This window comes from Lolium perenne, chromosome 2, assembly GCF_019359855.2.
Source record: "Lolium perenne isolate Kyuss_39 chromosome 2, Kyuss_2.0, whole genome shotgun sequence".
Taxonomy (NCBI): Eukaryota; Viridiplantae; Streptophyta; class Magnoliopsida; order Poales; family Poaceae; genus Lolium; species Lolium perenne.
Window position 1 is genome coordinate 96,607,161 of NC_067245.2, and position 9,207 is coordinate 96,616,367.

Sequence of the window (9,207 nt, forward strand, 5' to 3'; positions counted from 1 at the left end):
ATTATTTCTAGGGTTTAAGCATATGGTTGGATAAACTCTATGTTTAATAATCTTGCTCAGCACTTCTAGCTTGAATTACCTAGACTAATTCCTAAGCTCATCATTGGTTAATTCATGATACACAAATTAGGTCCTATCATTTTATGTGAAGTGGATCCTATGTGAAAGGTTTAGGGTTTTACATACCCTTCTTTAGTGATGCTTCACTATTTGAATTATAAAAATAGGCATGAGGCATGGCAGGGTTCTATTTGTAATCTAAATTATACTTGTATTGAAATGCAAAGGTAGTCTAGGGTTTTAGTTGTGATCACCAAGTGATACACAACTAGAATTAGGATATGAGCATAAGCTAGGGTTATGCTAAATTGGCTAGGGTTCCTCCTCACTTAATTAGGACTCATGCATAAAGACAATGCTAGGTGTGTCTCTAATGTTGGATACACAAGGTTTAGGTTTATTAATGCCCTTATTCCCCCATACAAGGCATGAGAATTGGTTTGGGGTTAACTACTAGTGATATACTTATTATTTTATGTGATAGATGAGATCTAGTAATCATATGGTTTAACTTATTATCTATGTCAACAAGGTATGATCATGCATTAGACAAGATTCACTCATTCCTCACTAATCCCTCTTTAATATTCCTCTCATCACACTCATCCTAGATTCTTAGGGTTTATAATTAATACCTAGTTGTGATGATTATGGAATTGGTTTCCTAAGGTATTGCTATTGGAATAGGGTTCTCACTTCCAAGATCAAATATTGACTTGAACAACTAAGTTTAGTACTATTCTAGTATTCTTGTATGGACATGGCTATGGTTAATATTATATCTTCTCTCACTTCTCAATATCTTGGAATATCCTAAGGTCCTACTTAAGAGATGATGATATGATCCTCTAAATATATGGTCTGCCTAGGAATTCTACCTTGATATCTTCTTCTAGCTTGTTCTTCAGGAAATATGATAAACCTGCATCTTGTGGTATGCCTCCACCTCCTAGCTTCTTCATTTTGATCCTAGCTAATTCACATGGAGTAGCTCTATGTGTTTTCTTCCTTGTATCATGCTACAAGGTGACCAAATGGATGGAGGGTGTGGCTCTATTTATAGGCTTTTATGCACTTTAGACCCTGTGGTTTACCTTATTTGGTAATAAGTTTAGAAGTGAATTAATTTATACACAAAGGTAGTTGATAACTTTTAAGTGTTAATAAGTTAGGGTTTGATTCTTAAAGAATGTGTTGTTGTAAATATAATTCCATTTGATCTAATCCATAGATCAAATCATCTCTACCCAAAACAAGGTTTTAACAAAGATCACAGTGAAGTTTATAGCGCTTGACTTGATGATCTACTTCAATTCCAGCAAGTCAAGTGAAACTTCAGTTACTGTGGTAAATTTTATTTGAAAGCGCGAAAATTCCCCGGATTTTCTATGCATGAATGCAATGCACACTTTGGTGTTCTCTCATTTTGTAGCCTCTAAACCTGGGATATTACAGCCTCTCCACCTTAAACTGAACTTCGTCCCGAAGTTCGAACGCTCTCATGTTTTGGAATGTGGAACTGACTTGAACAGATCACAATCCTTTCAATCTCCATGGTGATCTTATTAGATATAATTGGATATGTCCCTTGTCCAGATCTTTCCTGGAGTCTTCTGATGTCTGGCACTGATACTTTCTTCAATTCTATGATTTCTTCCAACACTCTAAGCTTATAGGCTTACTCTCCAAAGATTCTTGGATTAGGACATCTTATTGTGTTACTGGACTTTACTAAGGATTGTGGTGACATCTTCCTATTTGGGTACTCAAAACTTGGTTCTACCAGCTGCAGTAATCCAGCTGCGATGTAATATGGCACTATGGTGTACCAGCTGCGATGCCGAAACCTAATTCTAAAGGATTTGTTTAAAGTAAGATATTGTTGTCCCTTACTACCATAACGAAAGTGATGGTACTTCGTAAGGTATTTACAATAGGCATGGTCCTGGTGGTTTAGTCCTACGAATGGATTAAACTCATTTAGTCCATCCAATCATGGCTTCTAGTTTATACGAGTTATCTTCCTTTTGGTTTCTTTAGGTTCCATGAAAGGAATCTTTCTAATAATCATTAGTTTTGGTATAGTCAACCCTTCGGTCTTTTGTTTTCTTAGGCTTTGATTGTTTTCCGATAACTTCTTCCTCCAACTTCATTATCTAAGGCTTACTTAAGTTCTCTTAGTTTTGAGTAATTACAATTACCCACTCGGGTTAAGGTCTAACCTTTTCTTCCTCGAGATATGAACCTCAGCTTCTGGTCTGACAACCTTCTGAGAGTACTATTATATGTATACTTCCACCAATCTTATGAAAATAGGATCGGACTTCCTCTCAGTTCAGACCTTTTTCTCCGCCTATCATACTACAAATAATATCTTAATACTTCTCCTTCAGCCTTCCTCTCCCCCTTGGAGTTTACTAATGATGTTCAAACTTCCTTTCTTTTAATCATTAAACTCCAAGAGTAGGTAGTTGGTCTAAGTCTGGTTCATATTTTGTACCTTTCTAAAGTCTCACGAAGAATTCTTTGTGATGTATCCACTCAGTTGTGGGTATCCGATATGAATCCTCCGACTAAATGGTTACTAGCTATGGAATTCCAGCTACGGAATACCAGTTGCGGAATCCCTCTTTCTTTTAGGGTAAAGAAATGTTCAGGCTGTGGGCTATCTGGTACCAGCTGCAGACTACCTAGTACCAGATGTGGCTTATTGGATACCAGCTGTGGCTATATTATGGTTATAGTCAATATCTACTTACCAACTGTGGCTACTTACATAGTTTTAGTTAAGATATACCTCACTTCACATACTTTCTCTTCATGATTATCCTATATCAGTTGCGGTTTTATTATACCTGCTACGACTTCACTTGTCTATTTTCCTTCTTCCAGGGTTTGTTTTGTAAGAAAACCACTTGTTGACACTATGAAGATAGTATCGTAAGTGACTTCACTTGCATTCCCTTCTTCCATAATGAATACAGCTCTACTTCTTCTGCTCCATATTCACTATTTTGCTCACTTTCATGATACTTCCATGTTGAAATACTCCTTGATTAAGGATAAAAGTGAGTTTTGATTAGTCCTTCCTCTAGAGTATTGTGGTTGCTTCCCACAATTTTACTTCCTTGTTCAAGTGAACCTTCATCTTATCTTCAAAATCTTCATAATTCGTCACTTCCTCACACGAATACCTTTACCCTCTAGACCTATAACATCAAGTAAGAGCTTGATATTGCAACATGCATTTGCATATCAAAGTCAAACTTCATGTATGGATCTAGTCAATCAATGAAGATCCAAGAAAATCCAAGAAAATCCAGCTTTGTGCTTATAATACACATCCTTATATGCCTGAATATAGTAGTTGGGTAAGACATCCCTAAACATCAGGATCAGATGTGTAGTATATAACACCACATAAGATAGGTTTAGGTTGTGATACTTAGCACAATACGTGAATTTCTACTAGTGGTCTCAACATTTATCTTAATTGCACATTTGCAATGAGACAAACTTGAAACAAAATGGCCTGGGATAGTTGGAGTTAACCTAGTTTTCTTTGGAAGTACTAACAAAATAAGATACCATATATATGTGCTATTGAGAACTACTTCCTATAATACAATTAGTTCTAACATGTCTACTCTAAACACATGATTTTTTAGAATATACCACCTATAACTCTAGGATTTCTCTATGTGATATGCTCTAAATAAGCCTTCTTTAAATTAAGGACTATGGTTCTAACATTCTTGACACAGTTTCCAGGATTTTAAGGCCTAAGCTTTCGAACTATTCCTTAAATCCTACTCCTTATCGTCATACTCTTGTTATCTCACTTATGATGTTCTACTCCATCACAGCATGATTCCCAAGTGAATCATACGTGATTACCAGTTCTATCCTAAAAATATACTTGAATACTCCTATCACTCTTCCTACCTCCTATGATTGACTCATCATAGGCATTTACTACCTTATATAAATTATCTCCCTTACTTATTATCAAAACATCTTAGTACCTTAAATGTCTATTACTTAGCCATAACTTGCGTTGGTATACTTCTTCCGATAGGATATCTTCCTTGTGGTTGTATCCTCTCTTTGGACTACCATGTATTGTATACCAACTGTGGTCTACTACCACCCATCATCTTAAGCTTCAATGGTGTTCTAATTATTTGGAATGAAGCAAGATAACTAATTAACCTTATTTAAGAAATATAGAAAAGAAAGTTTGACTCAAGTGTGTCAGGATTATTCTCAAGTGAATACCCATCTCAAGTCAGAAGAATAGTTGGTTTAACTAAGAAATCTTCCTATAGACACTACCAAAACCTATAGGTCTCCTTTAAAGGGTTTTAATCCTAGGATCAAAGCATTTGCTCTGATACCAGCTGTGATGACCCAGCGTACCACTGCATGGTGTAGTACACAAGTCATTGACATAACACAAGTGAAACACCGTTCCACTCATATTACATCTCTCAGAGTGGTACAACAGAAACATATGCGAGTCCAAGGTATGTCTATAGAAGTACACACGAACTGTTTACATAAGATCCACACAACCTCCTACTTTACAGTGAGGTAAAACTTCAAATAAAGCTCCAGAAGAACGACTCGTAGTCTAACCTGTTGCAAACTCAAGTTTAAGAGCTAATTGGCTTGCTATAGAAATCTAGCTATTTAGGTGCTAGGATTAGGGAAAGGTTCCCTTCTATTACTAGTCTATGTTTCCATCATAGCTGATGCAGAAGTTGACTCCATTGACTTCTTTGATTGGATTCTTCATCTTGTTGCAGTTGACTTCTTTGTCTTCGAGTTCCACGGTAGTTTCTCCTTCGGTGCCTTGATCTAAGAAGGGGGTTCAAATGGGATAGAATGAGTACGAGCGTACTCACCAAGTTCATATTAGGAAATATGTGTATCATGCACTAGCTACAGCCATAGACCATAAAGTCATAGGCAAATGCAAGTTTTTGTAATCATTTCTTCAAAAGGTTTATTTTATTCTGAAAACTATGCCCGTCAGTCTTCACAGGTTGAACAGAACTTCGTGGAGTTCCTTTCCTGCCGCGTTCGCAGTTCCCTTCCCGGAACAGGGAGTGACAGTCACAATTTAGTATCCTCTGCAGAGGTGCGTTACTTTTCCCATGAGAGACCTTATCCTTGTTGCCAACCAGGTGCAAGCTTTCCCGTCCACACTTCCTTTGGTGTGAGGCCAGGTGTAAGATCCAAGCCCACACCGCCTTCTCCGCGACTGCAAACCCACCCTTTTGTCCAACCGTACACCCCCAGTAGACTTCTCCCGATAATACGGCTTTACTCACGGTGTACTCCGGACAATCCATCATAGATCGTAGAGCTTATCATCACTAATGGATGGGGATTTAAAAGGATATCCCAACCTATTGCGGCAGTGCCTCCAACACCCCACCAGCTCTACCAATCCGTTGGCGTGCAGAAGGGAAAAGATACGGCTGGCTTCCCCAGAGCCATTATAGATCTTATGGTCAACGCGGTTTGTACGGCGCTAGAATCACTGGACGGCATTGGTAATTAATCCTAGGGTGATATAACCCATGCAATGGAACCTCCACCATATCAACACATACCATGGTTCCATTGCCCACCACATAGTCATATTCATAATTGTAAAATAATACTTTGCTTTTCAATGCATGAGTGATAAGTATAGTACTTTGCATATAGTTTGATACAAATAATCAAATGACATGAGCAAGTGATGAACTTGCCTTTCTTGACTGCAAGATTATGCAGGCAAAAGCTTCGATACGTGAGAACTCCAAATGCTGAAATACCATCATCGTCCGGTAAGGACAATGTTTAAAGAACTAGCAAAGATGTTATAATGCATAGTATGAGATGCAATCGTCCCGAGCGTAACCTAACCTCGATGATTTAGGATGTATGAGTTGTAAATATTTCTTTAGGGTTGGTTGCACTTTTAGAATGGTTCTCAAACAAGGTTCTTATTAGGGTTTGGTTATATTAGCATCATAACCAAGTGATATATGACATAATAACAATCATACACATAAAGAATCGTGGTGGAATAATATGTAAAGAACAGTTGTAAATTTTAAGTTCTACAGAACATGGTTGATGATTACTTATACTATAATTCAAAAGAATAACTTTTGAAGAACATGTTGTTTAAGAAATATTTAGTATTTCAAAGAAGGATTAGGGCTTCTAAGGTTTGATTGACATTTGTACTTCAAAAGAATAACTTTTGAAGAACAGGTTAAATAAGAACATGAACTACTATACATAGGAGCTATTGCTTTCTAGGGTTTACTATTGGATTCAATTAAGTTTATTATTGGTTCATTTAGTTTCCCTAATAGGAACTAGTTGGGTTCTTTGAGTAGAATGGGTTTATCTGTAGCAAGCATTGATAGGTTTATTGCTATGGTTTATTCTAAGCATCATATCAAAGGATGGTTATCAAGATGGTTCTATAAATTAGCTGTTAGGGTTTATTATTGTTTCTCATTTGCTTCACTAAGTAATCTCTAATGGTTTCTAAGCTAAGTGGCTTATCATCTCCTAAGTAGGGTTTAGTGGAATAGGAACATGTGTTGTGAATGATTACACAAGATTGATACTAGGGTTCATAATTATAGTTCTACTAAATTATGATGATTAAGGTTGATCCTAATCGTGTGGTATAATGGAGTGGTGATCAATGGTACTAATCCAATTAACAAGCTAGGGTTTTAGGGTTAAAGCATTTTCAAATGATCACATAAAATAATGGGATCCAGATTCTAACTTATAATAAAACTAGGGTTTCTAAATTATGATCTAATTCTTAAAGTAATACTTGGTACTAGATTTAATGTGGTTAAGTACTTTGCACAAATTTAATAATAGCCTTATCATTTAATTATCTTAAAAGGTTTAAGAATTAAGACAAATTTTAGTTAAGGTTTAATTTCCAGAATTAGGGTTTTATAATTATGATTAGATTTTAAAGTAATAACTTGCTAAATAAAGAATGTTTAAGTTACAAAATTTTAGTTATCAAAATAATCTTGGCTTTTAATATTTTCTGGAGTTATTACTATTTAAAGAAAATGGTAAATGGTAATTTGCAAATAAGGGTTTATGAATTACCACTAACAATTAAGTTAATGCAAATATGATAAAGAAAATTAATCTTAATATTTTAATTAGTTACTGAATAGTTAAAATTTAATTTTGGAACTTAAGTATTTATTGAATTCAATTTGCATTTTAATTAAATGAAAATGCATAATTAAAGGAGTTAAAAATAAATGAATTTTTATTTTGATACACATTTTTGTTTTATATTTTATTTGAATAGAGTTTATTTTTGTGAGCATTGTGATATATTATTTATATTTTTCTGAGTTGAAATGAATTTCTATGATTTTTCAAAGTTTCAGTGATTTTCTGGAATTTGTAATTAAGTAATAATACTAAAAATACCGGTTCACATCTAGCCCTAGACACAGACAGGTGGGACCAACCCCCAGTCATCTGCCTCGTTGGCAGCTGACCGAGTCAACACGACCAGCGGGTCCCTCTCCACGTCACCCTACCGGCGGATCAACGTCGGCGAGGCAGGGCACGACGGAGACGCCGATTTAAGGCCTCCCGGGATGCGCGAGTACAAATTTCTGGATCCCCACGACCTACTGAACACGATGGTGGTGGCGGTTTTCCGAGAAACTCGCCGGAGCATCGCCGACAACCATGTGCTGCGGCAGCGCACTTCGGCAAAGAATCGAACACGAGCTACAGAGCATGCGAGGATGATCTAAAGGGCTCAGGAGATGCGCATGCTCACCCTCGACGCGTGGAGATGCTCGCCGGTGAAGATGGTGCACGACAACGAACTCCAGCTCGCTAATACCTCCGCAGTACACCGAAAGGGAAGTTAAAATTAGCTCGATTCTGAGCTCCCCTTGAACGATTGGCTCCACCCCGATGATCCCTGAGTCCATGCGCTTCTCCTAGACTAACTAATCAAGCTTGGGGTGGCCTCCTCCGTCGACTTCGTGCTCGACTCCGGCGATGATGCTCAGATGGTGGCGAGAGATAGAGAGATGGAGAAAGCCAGAGAGTTGGTGGCGAAGCATTAGGGTTTCCTGGCGAAGCTCTGTGCATATTTATAGGGCAAATGGTGGTCGGCAACGCCGACTCGACGTCGGAGATGGCCGGGATGCACAGCGAGGTTGGCGCTTGTTCTGAGCGCGAATCTTGATGGTTTTGGATAGGCTCGGACGCGAGGAGTATAGGGTGGAGTTCTGGAACCTTCTGCGGCGCCCGGGTCGTCCCTATCCATGGCGAGAGACGTGGCCGAGCTCCCCCTCTGCGCTGTCGATGCCGGGGAGGAAGACGACGGCCCCCTTTTGTTTTCTGCCAGCAGCGAAAAGGTAAGTGGTGGTGGGTCGACTTCGTTTGCGGGCTGGGCTAGCCTTTGGGCTGTCACTGGCTGCTTCGGCCTGCTTCGGTGGACAGGTAAGCCCCTCTCTCTCTCTTTTCTATTTATGTTTTATTTTCTGTTTTGAATTTGATATTTGAACTCAAATTGATTTCTGTTTGTTTTTCCAGGTCCTAAATAATTTGAACATTAGTATAATTTGATAATGATGCTTACTGCATTATGTTGTTGTTTAAACAAGTATTGCAATCTTGGTTATAGTTTGTGAGATTCGAGTAGAGTAAAAATAGGTTTAAGTATTTACCTCAATTCTCTTTTATTTAGAAACCAAATTTATTTGAAATGGGTTGGAATTTGATAACATGTGTATGGTAAGCATATTACTAACTTTTTACTAGGGTGCTTAACAATATTGATGGTTCACATGCATTTTATTATGGCTAGTAATTAAAGGAGTTGTTAATGAGGATGAAAATGGGATCATGATTTATGTGGAGAATTATTTCTAGGGTTTAAGCATATGGTTGGATAAACTCTATGTTTAATAATCTTGCTTAGCACTTCTAGCTTGAATTACCTAGACTAATTCCTAAGCTCATCATTGGTTAATTCATGATACACAAATTAGGTCCTATCATTTTATGTGAAGTGGATCCTATGTGAAAGGTTTAGGGTTTTACATACTCTTCTTTAGTGATGCTTCA